This window comes from Cyprinus carpio, chromosome B6 (assembly GCF_018340385.1).
Source record: "Cyprinus carpio isolate SPL01 chromosome B6, ASM1834038v1, whole genome shotgun sequence".
Lineage (NCBI taxonomy): Eukaryota > Metazoa > Chordata > Actinopteri > Cypriniformes > Cyprinidae > Cyprinus > Cyprinus carpio.
The window spans coordinates 20,614,913-20,637,227 of record NC_056602.1 but is presented as its reverse complement, the minus strand read 5'-3'; the positions used below and the strand labels follow the sequence as shown (position 1 = coordinate 20,637,227).

General features: G+C 35.2%; 1 pseudogene; it reads right to left on the bottom strand.

The window, feature by feature from the left end:
* Positions 1–2,301: 2,301 nt before the first annotated feature.
* The window catches only part of LOC109057533, a 66,610-nt pseudogene continuing 46,596 nt past the window's right edge, over positions 2,302–22,315 (bottom strand).

Sequence of the window (22,315 nt, the reverse complement as noted above, 5' to 3'; positions counted from 1 at the left end):
TGAGTCCTATGGTAAGGTTTAAATGTGAAAACATGCAGAAATTTGGGAGAGTAATCAAAAAACAATCACATGTCATCAGATACATTACTTTAATAAAGTAATTGAAATAATTACACTACTTATTCCATTTTAGATAAAGAAACTTGTATTCTGTAACCTATTACATTTCTAAAGTAACCTTCCCAACACTGACAGGGTTTTTAAGTTTCTAAAGTCTTTGATGAAAAACAAAAACAATGACAGCCAATCAGAATCCATCCTGCTTTAAAGAGCTCAAGCATTTAAAGTGGCAGGACATTAAGCGAGCTTATAACATTAATGTGTATTGGTGTGTACGCTAATATAGTAATCTATCTTGATATATAACAGGCACTTAGTGTGAAGAACATTTTAATAATCTATAGAAAGCTTGTTAAAGGTTATAAGTGCTATGTTAAAGGTTCTTTATGGAACCACTGATTCCACAAAGAACCATTATTTTTCAGTGTAGGCTACATGCTACAGGTGAAGGGGATAAAATAATATAAACTAAAGTAAGTCGAACTTTGAACTCACTTGCATTTGAGGCTTTTGCACACAGATGAGTCATATTATGCTGATTGCCAATTAGCAGAGTGTGTGTTATAAAACATGGCTGACAATTAGCTCTTTGATATGTGATGTGAGATTTTATGGAGGTCTGTAGAGGTCAAATAGGTGTCTCCCTATCAGCAAAATTAAAACAGTAAAACAATCGTGAAACATTAGTATCAACCTAGTGCTTTCCTCGTGACATACAGCGTCCTTCAGATGACTGATGGTGAACTGATGAATCACTCTTGTTCATAGAACTTGTTCAGCTACATTGGCAAGATATTATCTGAGCAGCACTGCTGTTTCAACATGGCCACTGATTAATACATCTATTAAATGATAGCAGTCACATGTGCCAGTAACATTAGTCATGTTTATGATGTCTAACCCTTTATTTTCGACTCAGCTTGCTTTAGACAGAAGCATTGCAGATGGGGGTGGACTCGTCTGTTTTCTTCAGAAATGCAGGTTGGAGTTTGATGGTTTTATTGGCATTAGAATATGTTCTCAAAAAACGGCCTCCTTTCAGATTTTCTTAATTTCCCCACAGTTTCTGTTATTATAGTGTCAGATACTGTATTTATTCCATCCCAACACTGCTCAAACTCAATAAGCTGGAGTTTGTATTCAGAGTTATTATTCCCCTCATATTGCCTTTGAATTATTTTTAATTTGAATTGAATTGTGTGGTTTTTTGATTGTTATTTGTAAGGATTTTGCAAGCTTGTCCAATCTGCCCTCTCTTGATAAAGCTGTATAAATAAATAAATAAATAAAAAAGTAAATGAATACCGTCTCAGAGGCTGGGCTCATCAGGGTGACAGAAAATGTACGAAATTAAAAATAAAGACAGAACAATGCCTGTATGCCATTCAGGAGTGTTGCACGAGATCCCGGCCCTCTCTTCCTTTGGGGCCCTGGTAATCAGTACTGGTTTTACCCCCAGCCCCTGATGCCATTGGTCGATCAAACAGATAGTACCGCCCCAAACTCACGCCATTGGTTGAGAAAATAGTATGCATTGGGTGGACAGGCTCCTCAAACAACAGAAATTTTTTGATAGTGCCACAATGTTTATTCACGTGATACAAGTGAAATCAACCTGCAACTGATTTACATGTTTCTGCCACTGCGTATTAATTAGGAGAATAGGAAGAAGTAGCCTATTTTAACATCGATATATAACCAAATATGTAACATGCTCTGTCATTGAAATCATGAACTGTATGTCGAGAAACATGATTATAAGCAAAATAAAACAACGATAATAATTAGATTCATTCTTGGCATCAATAACATTATTAGGAACGAAACAAACAAGTGTTGTTTGGAGGCTTTTAACGTGGAGTGCTAAATCGCTTAATACATAATATGAAAAGACATAAATGAACATTAGTACAGCACAGCTTATTGAAATCTACTGTATAAGCTCTCGCCCAACCCCAAAAAACGTCAATAAAACCATACATCTTATACATCATTTCATAAGACTTTACGTTTACCTCAGGAAAGTACTTCCAATGTCCATAACTCATCAATTATAGTTTGATATTTTTATTTCATTTATTTTTAAAGGATTTCTTTTTCCCAGTACTTGGTCTCATAAATACGTGTCCTACTTAAAATGATAGGGAGGAGGTAAGCATAATTGTATGCGTAATGATGTTGATAATGACAACAATTAAAATATATTAAAAACACCTCATCACTGAAATAAGACAAAACCAATTACTTGAAAGAGTAAAGTTTATTCCATTTTCTCATATTGTCCTCAGGACATTCAGCCCTCATTTATCTAATCATTTAAACACATTTCATAAATAGAGATCTGGTCATTTGTGGGGTTGACTGTACAGAATAAAACCTCAGAAGTAAATATTGGGGGGGGGAAGAAAGAAATGGGTCACATGTGTGGATTTTGGGTTATATATTTACAACATACAATAGAAGAGGGAAGAAAAGTAATCAAAAAAATTAATGAGCATCTACTGACACAATGCAACTGCAAAGCAACCTGTTAAAATGACGTTAACAGCACACACAGGATATTTTAAAGAGATTTATAAATATATTTTGATGATTTGCAAGCATGAGTATACAACATTACTCTCAACCAGCCAGCAGTTTTCAGCCCCTGAAACAGAGTAAGTGCATATGACCGGTGGTAAAGAAATCTCCCAAAACAAAATCATATATCAGTGTAGAATCTCTAAATGCAAACAATATCATGCTGTCTAAATCTATGTAATCATTGTTGCTGTACACAAGGATATAATACAAATTAACCACAATAAATATGATGTGAATACTGACAATCAGAAAAAATTTGGGTCATTTTCATGTTGGACGAGAACCTGAGACAAGTTGTGTATTGATGCCAACGTATAACTCCCTCAAATGCATTACGAGTTTTTCTATTTACCTTCAACGAAAATAAACCTCACTGGAAGGGGAGGAAATGAAATGATGTGTTGTGTATGGGCCATATGATGTTTACATAAGGCCCACAATGATATTTGAAATGACTCAGGCATTCTTTAAAAAAATGGAGGGGAATAAAACACCCAAACCTCTCACTTGAAATTCATACAGTAATGCTACACATCTACTAACAAAAAGCAAAACACAATGTCAGGATTGTTCGTTTACTTATGCTTGATGTTCATGATGGCATTGTGGAAATCCTTTGCAGGCCCTGATTTAAATGCTCCACATATGTTCTTTTTCTTCATTTTGATATCCTTGGAATGAGATAAGTGTACAATTATTATCTTATCTTACATGTACTGAAGCACTTTACATGATTGCAAAAAGTGGTGTATAATCATATCAACCCAAGGCGGATGGAAATCATGTTCCAAAAGCATATCATAACATGATTATATACAAACTTTGTCTAAATAAGATCATAACAGCAACGTTTAGTTTACGTAGCAAGCTTTGAAACTGAAGACATGATTTGACCTACAACCCTTGTTATATTGCATTTCCACAACTATATAATCTTCTATCAATATTAATCTCCTGCGCTTTATTGGCATGAGACATTTGCAATTAGCATCTTTCAATCAGAATAACACAGCAACATGTACAAATTAAAAACAGTTCTGAGTGCATCATGCGGAAGTCCTGTGGCTTCAAAAATTGCAACATGTATGTACAGAGATAGTTTTCAGAAAACTGATTTTGTGCATGTGTGAATGGGAATGTTTGAGTACATACAGTATGTACTGTATATGAGAATGGGTTTTGGTGCAGGTAGCATTCCTTCTGAACCCTTCACAACATCGCAAAGGTTCAATTTTAGAAAAACCTCGATATATATATATATGGTGCGCAAGTACGTCTCTTAAAATTATGTCAGAGCAAAAAAAAAAAAAAAAAAAAAAAAAAAGTCTCTATTTTCCACTTGGCAACATGAAAAAATTGTGAAGGGGCAAAAAACCCATTGATGTCTCAGGCCTAATTCACGTAATACAGCCAGTAGATCAAGTTGAAAAGAGAGAAAGCGGAGGGAAATATTATCCGTGACCATCGATCGATGGCGTTCACGTCTGTGAGGTCAGGGATTTTGATTTTGAGCTGGGAGGAGCGTCTGCGTAGCCGTGGTTTCTTGGGCTGTGTGTTCCTGTCCATGCTGTGACGGCCCTCTGGCCGAGCTGCGCTCTGTTTACGATACTGGATCCCTGAGTTATCGAACACCATTGAAGTGGAGTTATGAGCCTCGCTGACGCTGGTGGTGATCTCGTTCCCGGCCACCTCATTGTGGATCTCCAGAGTGGTCAGAAGGATATTTCCCTGGGAATCCACCTGAAAGCAGAGACAATCCTGGTTACCACATTTTTCTTTAACTCCAAAAATCCTTCTGTATTATATTTGGTACGCAAATTTTTAAGGCCATGATCAATACTTGTCAGGCTTTAAAGGGTTAAATAAATTGAACAGAACAAACCATCACATTAAAAGGAAGATATTCTATAAAGCCCTAAAAAGACGTTATCAGTGCAAACCTAATTTTTTCTAAGGGAAAAGGAAGCATTTTATCAAAAGTGGGTATTTGAAGAATGAAGAGTGGTTAGTTAGACAAGTTACAATGGAGGTGTGTTCTTTGCACAAAAGTAAAAGACAACAAACTTTATATGGCCATATTTGATCACAGTTTTGTCACTTGAATACGATTCTTCAGTTACATTATGTAACCACTACATGGAATGCTCACAAGGAAAAATAATAATGGTATATGCCTCAGACATTAATTACAGCTGAAGTGCTGGGCTCTCCAGTGTAGCATACAGAACTGAACAGCACTCATTTTACAATCAAACATCAACACGCTAATGCATCATTATAGCAACAATATGATAATGAGACACTCTAAACAAGCCACAATTTCAGAAAGTAATATTCAGTATAATTAGGTTGTACAATTGTAATCTCAAATCATATTTAGCTTATAAACGGCTGTTTTGTTAATGAGCTGAATCAGGACTACTGTACAAAAAAAGAGCAAGTTGCATAAGTTGGTAACCTCACAAGGATCATATTAAAAACTAGAAGTTTTCAATTATAAGGTGTACGTTTGAAATTGTAATGTAACCTAGACAATCTAGGAGCCCTAAAAAGCAATATATTTGTCATAATCTTATTTAACCAATAAAATAAGTTTTTTTTTATATTTGTTTATTATATGGTGCACACACAGAGCACAATTAATGTGGATTAATCAAAATAACAGTATGAAGCAAGGGGAAAAAATGCTAAATGATAGACGTAATTGCTATTTTACTGAAAAAACATTTCAGGTTATTTCACAAGAGGAGGTCCCTCTGTGAGATTTATGGTTTATTTACTGTTACCTCAGAGTCTCTGCAGTAATAAATAATTCAGAAATACATTTTTTGCAAAAATACCATTACAGCTCAAGCACACGTTGTAATCTTAAACAGTGTTTGTGATGGGGTGAATGAGAGAACAGCAATAGAACATGAGTATAGTATATCATTGTGCTGAGATGATGTGCACTGAACCCGAATGTTCAACGGAATGAAGAATATCACAAGTGGACTTCTGGTTCTTGCTGAACTTTCAACTAGACCAGATATCACACCATTATGTATGAATAAGGAAGAAAAACAAAGACACAAAAGCAAGATGGCACAAAAGAACTTCAGTGGTTCTCAACTGGTTTTGAATCAGGACCCACATTTACATTGGATATCAAGCAATGACCAAAAAATGTCATGTTGAAATGAAATGGCATTACATGAACTGCATTAGCAAAATTCTAAATAAGATAAAATCCCAAATTGATATGATAGAATAGTACAAAAAATACATTTAAGTTCCAATGTAAGATTTTTTTTTAAAAAATGTTGATGGTTTTATGCATACAGTAAGAAGACAGATGTATATCTAATCTTCTGCCAAGTAATTAAAACCATTGAATACTTGTAGTAAGTCAAGTCTTGGAACTTTTAATACACCTATTTTTCCTCGCTGTGAGAACAAACATACAACCCACCAGTAGAGAAACACTGCTATGCAGTAAATGAGAGGAAAACTGTTGCTAGGAGGATTTCAGATGGAAGCTTACAAATGTTGACAAAACAGTCAGCAATACGAACACTCACCCCTCGTGAGTGACGGTGGCCTTGTACCTGATTGGACTGTTTAACAGATGATGGCTTGCAGTTGCCTCCCTCCTGAACAGACTGGTCAGAAAAACACAAACAAGACTTTGTTCTTTATCTGCTTTAACCTCAAAAATCTCAACTTGAATCTGGAATTTGTCTTGTGATTAAAAGAAAAGATGACACATTTTGGGATGTTGTTGTTGCATAACTATTCACATGCAAATGACAGTGGCCTTCAATTCAAAAAATGACATTCAAAGTTATTTTAGATACTTTTAACATTAAATAAAGCACTTGAGAGTATCATTGTCATTGTCTGTATGTTGTTCTTCCAGCCTCGACATTGCAGAAATAGAAACCGTGTCTAAAATAGAATCCTGTCATGCATCACATCATGTCTGGTTAGGACATGTTTTTGGTTCATGGTTTATATTTAATTTGATCAGTTATAGACCAGTGTTGTACAGTACTACCATAAAATTGTCCAAAGCATTTTGAAGGCTACAAATATTTATTTCTATTAATTTTGCCATGTTTTCAGCTAATTATGTTGCATTATTACTTAATGTTTTTTAATTGCAACATTTTTATAAACCATTACTTAGAAACTTCACATTTGTGTTTTTTCCTCTTCTTCGCTCATCCTATTGTATCATATCCCCCAGAGCTATCATAAAACAAACTTTTACCAAAAAAATCTAACACGCTCAAGCTCTATTCTTTAGCACACAATACAGTCATTCTCCAAACTGGCATTGCAATAGATAATAATGACTTTTACCTTGTTGCCGTCGTACTTGTTGCGGTCGTTATTGGCTTTCTCAGCTTTCTCAGCCAACTTTTTCTGCATCTGAGGCCCTCGTCCAAAGAAAATGTAGTTGACAAAAGCATATTCCAGCAGAGCCAAGAACACAAAGACGAAGCAGCCCATCAAATACATGTCTATGGCTTTGACATAGGGGATCTTGGGAAGTGTTTCTCTCAGGTGGGTGTTGATGGTGGTCATGGTCAGCACAGTGGTAATACCTGTACGGGAAAACATTTATTGATTAATAATATTTAAATAAATGTAATAGTTTTTTTTGATAATGTTGCTGAAAAAATAACAGCATATGAGTTAGAAACACCACAAAGGTTAGAAAATAATGACAGAATTTTCATTTACGAGTGAGCTAACCATTGCAACATATGGGCTATGAAGTACATGCAAACTTTAAGGTTTACACAGTCGGTCTCAGTACAACCAAGTGTAACTAATTTGAAAGTACAAGCTTATGGAAGGCAGAACACATTGACACTGAAATCTGAGGGAAGGACTCAGCCAGGGATGAAAGCGCTCTCATTTGACACCTCTGTTCCAACGCCCACCATGAATCTGGACTCTGAGAATGGGTGCTACAGATTGAGTGCTGTCACAATGTTTAAAATGCCAGATCCGAGCCCTGCTTAGCAAATGGAATTACACAACCACAACACTGTCAAATCTAGCTATGAATAATCCACTTATGATGGCAGAAGCCTGGTTAACTTCATAATTGATTGCAATACTAAATAAAATGCTGTTTTATTCCTTAACTGACAGTTTCCCAACCTCTAATTGCCACTACAAAGCCACAACACTGCACCCTTTTGTATATTATGCATTATGTGAGCACTGACCTAATTAGCTGATTATATTGGATTCATTTGTACCGAGGCCAGATCTGAGAAATTGAGAGTAACATACAGGGTATAAAACAGCATGACTGATCAGCTTGGCCACAGCTGAAGAGAACAGCTCAAGTTGTTGTTGTTTTTTCCTTGAGTGTCTTCTTCCCTTTCCCCAAAGCTTTCCCAAACGCTGTTCATATTTAATAGAATGTCTTATATTATAGATTATATTATATAAATAGAAAAGTCAATAGCATTTTTCTATTTTCAATGTATTTTATTGATTCTATGCTGTGATACTCTATTCTGTTTATTGTGTGAGTCAATCCTGAGTCAGTATCACTGTGAGTTCAAAGAGGAGCAATACCCCAACTGCTCAAACACCCACTCAGATATGTTATATGTACAAGTGTGTAGATATGTAAAAGTGTGTCACACACACACACACACACACACACACACACACACACACACACACAGAGAGAGAGAGAGAGAGAAGAGAACACAAATATAAACTTTTACACTTCCACTCTGTAAAATATCTCCATTATTTTTCCATTTTTTCCCCCCAAACAACAGCCATAATCTGCCATTATTCATTCATGAGTCATTCATTAATTATTCATGTGTGGTAAATTTTGGAAAATCATGGTTATAGATAAGGTAAGAGGAAGAGACTCTCTGACTGACATTTAAAGCAACCTGCCACAATTCATAATTTTTTTCGCACTTAAAAAAGACTAAACCTCAATAATAGACTGGTGGCATTAAAAGGATGTCATTCCATATTATTTGTAGTGAAGCATAGCAGAAAATGTTGACATTCTGTTTAAGAAAATTTGACATTGTACTAAATGCCACAATGTCTATATATTTTGTAAGATTTGTTGCCACTAACTTGACAAACTTTGGCAAATCCAGCGATTATGTTATTGTCAAAAGTGCTTTTATCAGCCAAGTAACTTGTAAATATTACTTTCATAAGGCACAATGATAAAAAAAAAAAAAAAAAAAAACATCCATGCCTTCACTCCCACGACTTGTGTGAAGTCAGCCAATCAGATTGGAGCTTGCCAGATTAAGAAAGTGCTTTCCAGTTTTTTAAGCAATATGCATCAGTCAGATGGTCAGCGAACAGACTGTGGGCGGTCTGAGGATGTGCCGTCTGAGAGTGAGACTAATTGTAACATATCTTGATGTTACTTATTGCTGCTTTCAAGGAGATTTCCTTAGTGTCATAACATAAATCAGTGTCTACGTGCAAAGAATGTCAAAAACATATTTGAGGTTAAAAACTAATTTAGTCCATGCAAATATATCAATGTGCATCAAAATATATTCGTTTGTGTTCTGTAAAATAAATTAACTCTGAGGCTGATGACAGCACTTTCATTTTTAGGTGAACTATCCCTTTAACACGACCCTGTGTGTCACGTCTGCTCTGCATATTTAGTAGTTCTGCCTTTCTGCAAATCTCATTTTAAGATTAGACATAAATCTGCTTTACGAACGTCGGCTCCCAGTTAATGCTGCCACTCAAATCACTGTGTTTGTTGCTGACTCTGCTGTAGCTGTGGTGGGACATAAGTGTGAATATGCCTGAGTGGAGCAAGAAATGAAACTGTCAATATTTCTGTTGCCCTGCAAAGGACCGACCTCTTTTGCAACAAACACAGCAAGACTCCATCATAGCTGAGCTAATTTCTCAAAACAAACTGCCAACTTCCTCTCCAAACCACATTGCAAAACTACAAGGAAGTGTTGAGTGTACATCCTGACTATGACAAGCCTGATCTTAGCTTAGATCTCGAGCACTAAAGTTACAGACCGTTACTTTGGGTTTTTCCTCTAATTAAAGTGTAATTAGTGCAGGGCAGTGTGCTTTACAGGGGACCTTGTCTCCGTCACATTCACACTCCCTAAGGAATGCTGTTACCTCGTTAACGAGAAAAGGGGCTCGTCGACTGACTGCAAAGCAGCCATGTCCTAGTTTCGACTCGATGAGCAGCATAACATTAACATTTAAAGTTACATTAAGCACAATTCCTGGAATTACAATCCAGGCACTTTTCAACAGAGACTCTGACTCCCCAGAACATCTCAAACAGTGGATTTTAAAAGAATGTACATGGTTTTCTTATTTTCTCTTGTCTCCTGACTATTTAAATGGCTTTAATAATTTAGCGTTAAACCTAATGCTTCAGAGAACAAGTTTCCCACTGAATAAAGTGATTTTTGTACAGAATTTTGAAGTGAACATCTTTTACGTTCACATACATTATGCATATTCTTTAACAGAGTTTTTAATTTAAATTTTTAATTACACTGGGTATAAATTAGAACTATGAATCAAGTAAAGAGATGCAGTAACTTCTGTCTGGTGACTTTATATAGTCTAAATGCACATTTTTATCTAAACTATTTTTTAAAATAAGGTTCTGCTTCCTTGCCTTTTAAATTAGGTGAATGTTATAACTATACAAAAAAAGACTGTACTTAAATAGTAATATTGTAACATATTATTACAAATTAAAATAACTGTTTTCTACTTTAATATATTTTAAAATGTAACTTATTCCTGTGATGGCAAAGCTGAATTTTCAGCAGCCTACAGTCTTCAGTGTCACATTTTTTTGTGACAAATAGAATGTTCAGATTTACTTGAAATAGAAATTAATGTAACAAAGTAACTGAATGCAAAAAAAAAAAAAAAAAAAAAAAAAACACCTACTGACTTTTAATGTTGCATGAATAAAGTGTATATTATTTTATAACACACTTATCTAATTAATAGTCATTGTTTTATATGTAATTTTATGTATAATTTACCCATAGTGTTGTTGCAGATTGGTTAAAGGGGTCATATGATGCTGCTAAAAAGAACATTATTTTGTGTATTTGGTGTAATGCAACGTGTTTATGCAGTTAAAGGTTAAAAAAACACATTATTTTCCATATAATGTACATTATTGTTTCTCCTCTATGCCCCGCCTTTCTTAAATCTGTCGATTTTTACAAAGCTCATCGTTCTGAAAAATCGAGGTGTGCTCTGATTGGCCAGCTATCCAGTGCGTTGTGATTGGCCGAATGCTTCAAGCGTATGATGGAAATGTTATACCCCTTAACCTATTATGCTGTCTCTCAGGCCAGCAGCATGAGACTCAGTCCAGCTGCTCTACTTGGGAACATCCCATCATCGTTTTTTTTTTTAGCAGTTCAGTCAATGTACTGTTAGGAGTAACTGAATAACTCGGGATATTGGTTTATTTTGCATAAGAGGGAGTGTAAGGCATGTTTATAAACCCATTTATAAATCAAATAACTTAAGTAATCTGTGGATTAGTGCGTACTGGAGATGCGAACCGTTTCAAACGATTCAGTTCGATTTGGTGAACTGGTTCGACCAGTTCACTAAGAAGATCCAGTTAAATAGAAAGATTTGTTTGCGATCCGGACATCACTAGATGAGACAAAACCAATAAAATCCATTAAAAATGAGGCATTTGTTGCATCCAGTGGGGACATAATAGCTGATTATAATGACTTATACTGTCTTTTTACGCGTTGCGTTGCATATCGAGCAGTGTAAACATAAAACCATATCTGCATTTGTGATCTGAGAAACAACAAACAACAAGCCTACTCTACTGCTCAAAACTCGCATTTGAATCATCATTGGCAAAATATTTAAATATAAAAAACGTATGTACAGGCTGTGAATCAGAAGCACCAGACTGTCCTTGCAAAGTTTGAACTGCCCAACTTTATAGAAACAGCCGTTGTAGAACACAAATATTCAGATGTGTTGTTTGAGTTTTATGGAGTATTAGTGCTTTTAATGCTTAGCACACATCTGAATATTTGGGTTCTGGAACAGTGTTGAAATACAACTTAACCACTGATTTCTAGTTGTGTCCTCTTTTGGAAGGCCAAACAAAGTAGTTTTGCTTTCACATCGAAACACACAGCGACTCCACAACATAGCAGCGGCGGCAACAGAAAGAATAAAAGTTACGCCTTCTTTCTTTTCGTGAACATTTGGGCGGTGTTATGCAAATCTTCCCACATAGTGACGTAGAGATGTGGGGGCGTGTTAGAACGAGCCATTTTAGGGGGGTGTGGTTGACTCTTAACTTTTATAAAGAATATCTCTTTGGATTTGAGACTTTAGTCTTTGCAACTTTACAAATATTTTTTATGCACCAAGAGCTTGTAACACTCCAAAGAGAAAGGAAAAATTTAAATCGTATCATATGACCCCTTTAAGAATCACTGGTCTTTAGAATCAATGACCCATCTGTCATAAATTTATGTAATCTCACATAATTAACTTACATACCACCATCCAATGTTCTAGAAAAAGGTGAGATGTCACAGAACTGCACAAAATAGTCAACTAAAATTAGCATGTCTAGCCTCTCAGACCTTTTATTCACAAGCTTTATTACTGGAGTTGAATATTAGAATGTAGAATACAATTTAACAACCAGAGACCAAAAAAAAATGGTCAGCACTTCACTCCCACAGTGCGTTCACTGTAAAGGCCTGAGTCCCCAGAGTGAGAGAGGACATGTGTGGGCAGATGGATGCCTGTCCTAGCTTACATAAACTCAAAAGCAGCATTCTGGTGTGAAGAAGAGGGCTGTACGTGGAGCACACTGCACTGATTTGTGCATGACCAGGTCACAGCAAGGGAGGATCAAACTCAGCTCTGCACAGAGTTCAGCGCAGAGGAGTTACCTAACCAGAACAAACATCTACCTTCACACAGACCTGTCTGCAGTGAATAGTGTGGGATGTCGTTCTTTTGAGTTAGACTTTTGAAAGTGAAATGCACAACATCGCCAAGCACTCAAGATCTATTTCGGACTGTTTTCAGGCACTTTGACCAAATGAGTTTAGTTAAAGTTCCTTTACAGAAATAGTTCTCCTCAAAATGAAAATGTTGTCTTTATATTGCTTACCTTCATATTACTGTACAAAGCAAAAGGCAAATTTTTGAAGGCCAACCATATCAATATGATGAAAAGGAAGATGGTCAATTTCCAAAATGACAAACAGTACAATGTGGTTAAAATGATTCGTCACATGTTGAATTTAGTGACTTGCCTGGTTAAATAAAGGTTAATGAAGCTTTGTGTGAAGAACAGACCAAAATAATACAATATTCACTGAAAATCTTGACATCTGTCCTGGAAGAAGCAGCAACTCATAAATTAATTGTTCTTCATTTCAACAGTCCAATCTGTTGAATAAATCGGTTGATCCAGTGCACAAAACCTTTCTGAAAGATTTTTCAAGAATCTTACTTCATCACATAAAGCTTTAATATGATTTCAGAAGACTATCTTCTTTGGTGTTCCAAAAAAGAACAGGTTTCATACAGGTTTGGAATGACATTTGGTTGAAAAATTAACTACATAATTTTCATGTTTCAGTCAACTATTCCTTTGAACAATAAGTAACTTAGCAGCCATCTTGGTAACATTTTTCTATGTATGTTAAGTATGTATGTGTGTGTGAGGATGTTTATTCAAAAAAAAAAAAAGAAATTGAATGGGAACTGAGTCAAAAAGTGGCTGCTTAATATTTGAGTGAAGCCAGACACAATGCAAGTTTGCTAAAATTATAATAAATAAATAATGCCTAAATAGATATTTGTCAATTGGTAATTTTAATGACACTAGAAACATACTTAAAAAAAAAATATTTTGATTTCGGTTTCATGTTGACTTTACTGCTGTAATATTTTACATGCAGTGCTGGACTACAAATATAGCTCAAAAATGCTCTGTTTTAATCATTAGCCAGTCTTAAGATCTTATAATAATCTCCTCTGAAAATCTACACACCTGACCACATCAGCAAAACAATCGGAAGGCATCAATGAAACATCATCTACATCATTCGATATGTTTGCTTCTTGCATCATTTGATAACTTCCTTTCTGAAATGAATCAAGTCCTTAAGTGTGCTGCAGTAATGCAGTGCTAGATACAGGGCCAGGGCCGGGCCGGGCCGGGCCGGATGTGGCTGCAGAGAATAGATGGAGTCAGCGAGCAGTGGGAGGCGGCGAGACAGAGGCATTTAAGGCAGAGATTCATCTGTGCTGCAGCATGCCTTGGGATTGAAATGGAAGTTAAATGTAATTGTTTTCTAGCTGCATTGATCCTTTTGTTTTCATTTGGCTGCCTGGCTGTGGGAGGACAGCAGAAAAAGAAAAAGAGGAATAGAAACAGAGAGAGAGAGAGAGAAAATAGATAGATGGGGGTGGGGGCCTTGTAATGATACATAGAGGCAGGTGAGATGGGTGGTATATGTGTGGGGGACCCAGGAGACTCCTTCCTCCCAGTGTAAAGTGTTCTCATTTCTTCGCTTAACATGGTTAATGAGGACAATTTCCCTAAAGAAGGCCCATATCCAACATATCGCATCCATCTCAAAGAGCTGCACCTGGGTGCATGAACAAACACACTCTCGCACACATTAAACATGTGATTAAAAAAATATTGTACTGCACTCTGATCTCTGTGATTTAAAAATGCCCAGATGATAATATTGTACATGTGCTGAAGTCTCTTCAGCAGAAGCTTGTGTAAAGCTGAACTCATACGCTTTGAGTTTGGTGTCCACAAAGGCAGTGAGACTGAAATTTAGTTTAAAAGCCGCTCGCAGTAGCTCTGTTTCACAACCAAGAAAGCTGCCTTGCTGTCAACTGTCTAAACAGGCAGGCACCTCCTAGGCAGCATCCTGACTGAAATGGAACAAGCTGCTCATAATTTAAACCAGTTCAACTACACAGTAGCACAGTAGAAACGTATTTACTACAGGCGAATAACCAAAAATAGTCAAATACATTTAAAGTTGTTTTAATAGTGGAGCAAATTATAATTATGTAAGCTATTATTAAATGAAACCATATGTTCATAATTTGTGGTCAGTAGCACTTGCTAAGGTTTTTGAAAGATGTCTTTCCTGCTGCATTTGTTTGATAAAAAATACATTAATATTGTTAAAATATTATTACAATTTAAAATAATGTTTTCTATATTAATATATTTTTTGTGATGACAAAGCTGAATTTTCAGCAGTCAATACTCAAGTCTTCAGAAATCACATGATCCTTCAGACATCATTCTAATATGCTGAAAAAAAGTAAGCCATAAATAAAAATAGAAATAAGAGAATAAAGTATTTTCTTAAAAAAAAAAAAAAAATTGTATTAAGCCCAATCTTTTGAATGGTAGTGTGTGTATACTGTGTATACTGGTAGTGTGGGATATTACTACATTAAAATAAGTATTACAATATTATTTTGTGTTTCAGTGCAAAAATAATGTAAAAATGTCACACAAGCATTTTAAATGGGTCAATAAAAAATGTCTAAACAAACTAAATCACTAAAAGGAATCAGATTTTAAATTTTAGGTATTTTACAATTTAGGGATATTTATTTTCTCAGTTCGTTTGGCAGAAAATCTTGATTTTTTTTGTGTAAAAAGTAGCTTGTTGCTGGAGATGCAACACTGTTTTTGTGAACTGTCTCTCTATTGAAGAATGTTGGAAGTTAGCCTCACATATACATTGTAAAAAATATTTTTGCAAAATTATTTTACTATGCTTTAAGAAAATATTTCAAATTGTCTAGGAATTTCACATTTCATTCAGTTAGTTACTTTTCATTTCTTTGCAATTGTTTGTCAAATTTTCTAGTATTTTTTGACTGAAATTGTTTTCGGTGTAGCACTCCTTGTATAAAAATACATGACACACACAAATATTACATACTATATAAATGCAAACAGTAAATTTTGATTATATTGCTGAGATTTTTGCGATCCTTAATATTTAGGCAGCATTTGGAACTGCCTTCACAATGGAAGTGTGCTTTAAAAGGATGTTTATGCTGGGTTTTGAAATAGAGCTTTTGTGTCCTGCTACTCACTGCAGCTAGAGAGGTTCTGTAGCCTTTCGGGCAAACTCCTCATTCTGGAATAACAACATCAGAGCAAAGACACACTGAGAACAGTCTTTCTCTCTGCGAGCAGTCGCTGTAGTGTGTCAAAAGCAGTGGGTTTGTGGCTACCTGGGTTCTACCCGGTTCCTTGTTAAATGATGCATGCACCCCTACAATATCTGTGTGTGTATGTGTCTGAGTGTACACGTGTGTGTCGGTGTTTGTCTGGAGGCAAGATCCAAGAAAAAGTAAACCAAAGGGAGGGTGAGGACTCTGAGGAGATCTGGCATGCGTACAGAAAAAGTTGCAATTCAAACAGTATACCGAATGTTGGACTTCTAGTTATTGGAACATCCAACAATGCGCTGTTAAATAAAGCATGCACTTCCACAGCGGAAATGACAGATGACATACATCCTGTCAGCTGTATACAGGACATGCTAATGAATAAATAGAATACCTAATGCCACTCTGGCTGCTGAGGCATCATAGTTGATCCAGAAGGAGACCCAGGACAGGATGGTGATCAGGTTTGAGGGCATGTAGGTCTGCAGGATGAAGTAGCCAATGTTTCTTTTTAGCTTGAAGCTCAAAGATAGTCGAGGATAGGCACCTGTTAAAGAGATAAGAAAGATAGTTAAAGAATATGAAAGAGAAAGAGAAGCAAAGACTGCGAAGAAAAGAAGTAAACAGGGAGACATGAGAGAGGAAAAAGATGGATATTTATTTCAAAAAGGGTTTGGAGAAATTCTTTACATTTTACATCAGTAGCACTGGCAACACGGGTAGCTTTTGTTACTATGGCAACTGGCAAGTATGGACAAAAAAATCGGTGATTTGTTGTAGCTTAGCCTTGAGCACAAACACCACAGTGTGAAAGGAGACAAGAAAAGAGAATGAAATAGTGAGTAAACATTAAATGTTAAAGCCCCCTATTAAATCAAAACTAGACTTTTATGGCTTGTAGTCCATGTCTATTAGTTTTGAAGCCATTTATTCGATAGAACACTTCTAAGAGTTTAAAAAAAAAAATATTACAAATACATAATACATATTGGACTAAAAACTTATTCAATGTGCACTACAGAGATTTTTTTAATCAAATGCTACTACTGCAGATTAATATCCTTTCCAAACTTCCTTTTTCAAATGGAAATATTTTAACACCGTATAGTGTCAGAAATTCACTTTTCTATTTAAGATCAATATTCAGCCCATGAAATGTATCCAAATTTGCGATTTTTATTTTTATGAGTGCAAATTAATTCTAATTACAGATCTAATGTACTGTCATTTTGTGTCAAACACTTTTATATTCAGTTTGATTCATGCTTTGGATAGTGAAATGATGACATTAATCCTAATTTGCATTTTTATTTTTATGAGGGCAAATTAATTCTAACTACATATCTAATGTACTGTCATTTTATGTCAAACACTTTTATATATCAATTTGATTCATACTTCAAATAGTGAAATGTCAGATCAATTCATAGAGACACAAATTCACTGTTACTCAAAAACAAAACAAACAACAACAACAACAACAACAACAACAAAAACAATTCCAAGCAAAAACAACACCAACAGAAAACTCCTTACTCATATTTTGAGTACTTTTGTTGTATTAGGTGATATTTTTGGCCCAGCACCCAAGACAGATCGGGAAATTGCGCTGGTCAAGAGATTTCTTTAAAGTGACAGTTCACCCATAAATTCTGTCATTAATTACTCACCATCATGTCGTTCCAAACCTGTAAGACCTTCATTCATCTTCAGAATACAAATTAGGATATTTTTGATGAAATCGGAGAGCTTTCTGACCCTCCATAGACAACACAACTGACACGTTCAAGGCACAGAAAGGTAGTAAGGACATCGTTAAAATAAACCACGTGACATCAGCGGTTCAACTGTAATGTTATGAAGCTATGAGAATACATTTTGTGCAAAGAAAACAAAAATAATGACTTTATTCAACAATTTAGTCTCTTCCGTGTCAGTCTTTGAGGCACATTCACAACAGTACAACGACGCATGTGAGTGATGCTGCTGATGCTGGAACCGGCATTCTGATGTAGATGCATACATTGCAGTACTGTCGTGAAAAGTGCGTCAAAGATTGACAGTGAAGTGATTTTTGTTTTCTTTGTGCAAAAAACGTATAGCTTCATAAAATTACGGTTGAACCACCGATGTCACATGGACTATTCTATTGATGTCCTTACTACTTGTCTTGAACGTGTCGGTTACGTTGCTGTCTATGCAGTGTCAGAAAGCTCTCAGATTTCTTCAAAAAATATCTTAATTTGTGTTCTGAAGATTAACAAAGGTCTTACAGGTTTGGAACAACACGAGAGGGAGTAATTAATGACAGAATTTAAATTTTTGGGTGAACTATCCCTTTAAGGTTTGTGCACATTTACCACTGTTTGATGAATTTTTGCAAATAATATTCAGTAATTTCAATAGGAACCCACACAATTAGGAATTTTGTGTGAAGGTGAAAAATTTAGCAATGTAAAAGTTGGTTGTGTGAAAGCTCGCAGAAAGCTGCTTTGTTTGAAAGTGACTTCTGTGTGAACTGTGACTAGAAATGATGCTACACTGTTGAAACTATTGACAAAAGCCAATAGAAATTTCACTAATGGGACCTTTAGGGTTAGGGGTTTGAGGGGTTAAAGGTGAATTGTTCAACCCTGTTCAACTCATTAATCCAAAGAACAGAAATGAATATAAACACATTATGTCTTATAATACCAATATGATGCAAAAATGCACAAGTGATCTGACACCGAACCATGCAGCGTATGTGATGAGAAATCTCTGCTTAGTTATTTATGGATGTGAAAAAAACAACAACTAACAAGCATTCAGCCTAGATGCACATACACACCCAAACATGCACACAACCTATGAATGGGTCAAAGACCAGAGAGTAGATGAAGCAGTCTTCAGATGCACATTATGTAACCTGTACACACATCACAGTCTATAAAAACATGCTACGTAACTTACGTGATGAACTTAAGCTACCTACATATACAGTACTTCAGACTAATTACTTGTACCTCACAAAAACCTTCCCGCACAAATCACATAAAATATGTACAGACACACACATCTATGTAACTCTCCCCTCATCTTCTATTGGTCAGAGAGACAGATAGTCCCGCCCCTAAACTCACAGCATTGGTTCAGTTAATGTTACTGTGTTGGGCTGGTCAAGGGGTCAAGGTTCGGCTGGCTAGCCAGGGTCAGTTAGCATCTGATGGTCATCTACACACAATTTGGACCCAAATATGGACATCATATGGACTCTACTGACAGCCATTAAAAAGAGTCATGAATCCTCTTCTAGAAAAACCTTATCATGGCATCAGCAGTACAGTCACATCCTCCTCAATCAAAACCTCACGATTCCTATAATCCTGTTCACTATGTGCAGAAGATAGCCAGTCTCTTTCTATGTGTCATTAATTCAGGATGGGGAATAATCATTACAGCGCTGCCTCTATGAATGCCTTAGTTTTAGAAGAGAATAATTTATGCAGTGGGTCTTCTACCTCATGAATATGTGATGGTTTGTATCAAGTGGCTGTTTTCGCTCATCTCTCACTTTCTCCCTCCTTCCATCTCTGCTCTTCTCTTTAGAAGCTTGAGGAAATAGAGTGGTAATTGCTCCTCCATTATTACTGGCCTGTTCTACCATGAGGAAGAAAGATATCTGATGCACAGGCCCTAATTAGGTAGCTTTTCAAATAAGTGGTACATGAGGGTGAGGCCAGAAAACAGGACAACCAGAAAAACGTTAACAAAAAAGGCATTATCTGTAGAAATCAGCAGTTTTCTGCATTGTAAATACATTCTCTGCATTTGCAAATACAGCAGCTTGATCAGAGCTTTAAAATGCTACAGAAACCATTTTAATGGCACATTTTGTGCAGACAGACACAGTGTCAGGGTCTTTTTGGTAGTAAATGTCCTGAAACCTTCTGCTCTGACCCATGGCTCTGCACTAAGCTATACACTTTATCACAGATGTAATTACATGACTAGCAAATTACACCCTTAAGACAACACATTTTACTATTTTAGTATTTAATCAATTTTATTTTTATTGCCTCTGTAACAAGAACTGTAACAAATGATTTTGGTCCCCCCTTCATTGAATTTCCTGATGCAAACTATTGTGCTAAATCCTGCCTTGCACAAATAATAAAAAAAGTTCTAGCAAACAAGACTGTTTTAGGAATAAAATTCCTGTAGGGATACACTGAGTTCATTTTTTTTAGATCCAGGTTATGTTGTAGACATTTTATGTAATATTTTAAGCACAAGCAAATCAACTTACTGTATTTAATATAAAAGTACAGCTTTGTGATGCTAAAAAAACTATAGTATGGAATAAAGAGGCAGGCACAGTATAAACTTTGAGTTTTAAACAGTTTATATTATATTATATTATATTATATTATATTATATTATATTATATTATATTATATTATATTATATCACACTTTATTTTAAGGTCCATTTATCGCTACTAACAAACCATTAACTACAACATTTGCCTCAATAAACTAATGTGCTGCTTATTAATTGTAGCTGTTAAGTTTAGGTATTGGGTAGGATTATGGATTTAGAATATGGTTATGCACAATATGTGCTTTATAAGTACTAATAAACAGCCAATATTTTAATAATTGGCAGGCTAATAAGCAGCTTGTTAATAGTGAGATTTGTTAATTATAGTAATGCTTTTTATTATATTATTTTGTATTTTTTTTTATTATATTATATTATATTATATTATATTATGTTTTGTTATGTTATATTATATTATATTATATTATATTATATTTAAATATTTTTTTATTATTTTATGTTTTATTATATTTTTTTGTTTTTGTTTGTGTTTTAACCTTTCTTGCTATTTTACCTGTGGAAAAGACAACATTTCTGGATACAAGTTTGTAGTCCACGATGGAGAACTGTGGGAGCTCAATACGTGACACACCAGTCACTGCATTTTCTCCTCCCTTCCAGTAAAACTCGATGTCATCTGTTGTGTATCCATCTATAGGACAAACAGAAATCAAATTAATCAAAGAGTAAACAACACATTACTGGGTCAAAGTAAATAGGCTATCAGATCACAAATCATGTTTTTGAGGGAGATTTACTGAGCTCAGACAGTGCTTCATACATTAAAATGTAACTTTTCCCTTCTTTTCAATACTAAAATGTGGTTCTTTGAAATAGCATTTCTTTTCCATAATTAGTATATGTGTAACATATGCTGGAAAAAAGTCAGCACAAGTGCATTGTTAATCATGCATATGAGCATCTGTTTTGCACGAGTGTGGGGAGCTGTTAGGGGTCAGATTTCCCACTGTGACACAGACAGCTCCATTTCATACCGGCATTGCCATGTTTGTAAACCATAATGAGCTAGGTGGTTTTATTAGTGTGCATATGAAGCACTGTGTACAATTAAAGTTGGGTTATTTAGGGGAGTGATTATAATATTCTGTAAGTGAATTTACCCACTAAAAAATTCAGGTACTGACAACTGTATTGTCATTTAAATTTGTGTAATATATGCCGTACTAAACTCAACAACTAGTTGTTAAAGCAGTGATGTAATTAAAAGTGACAATCCACAGAGAGTTGATTGTTTAAACACAGTTAATAAGCATAAGCAAAACATGCTGCTTCTGTCAACAGAGTTTTACTACAGGTGCCATGTAAGATTCAATATCCTGCAGAGTCGCTTGGAGTAAAGGTTATGGAATGCATTACCTGTGTTTATTAGGAATGCTGCTTCCCTGGATTGTTTTAAGAAACTTCTTAAGACATACCTTTTTACTGAAGCTTTTAATTTATGACTATTACTATGGTTTTATTTTTGATATTGTAATTTTGGTTGACTTGATATTTTGTTTGTAGATGTTGTAGTGCTTTGAGTATTAAGAAAGGCACATTACAAATAAAATGTATTATTATTATATTATTATTTAGCAAGGATGTATTAAATTAATCAAAAGTGACAGTAAAGTAATTTATAACATTACAAAGATTTCTATTTTTAAATAAAATGCTATTCTTTTAAACTTTCTGTTTATCACAGAATCCTGAAAAAATGGTTTTCTTAAAAACATTGCAAAGCACAACTGTTTTCAACATTAATAATAATAACTAATGTTTCTTGAGAAGCACATCAGCATGTCAGAATGATTTCTGAAGGATCATGTGACACTGGATTCTGGAAAAATGGCTGCTGAAAATTCAGCTTTACCATCACAGGAATAAATTCCATTTCAAAATATATTAAAGTATGTTAAGTTTTATATTTTTTGTGTATTTTAAGTTATTACTGTTCTGACTGTATTTTTGCAGCCTTGGTGAACAGAGAGACTTCTTTTGTAAAATTTTTTTTTTTTTTTTTTTTTACTGACCCCAAACGGTAATGTATATGCTAAATGGATATGGTAATATC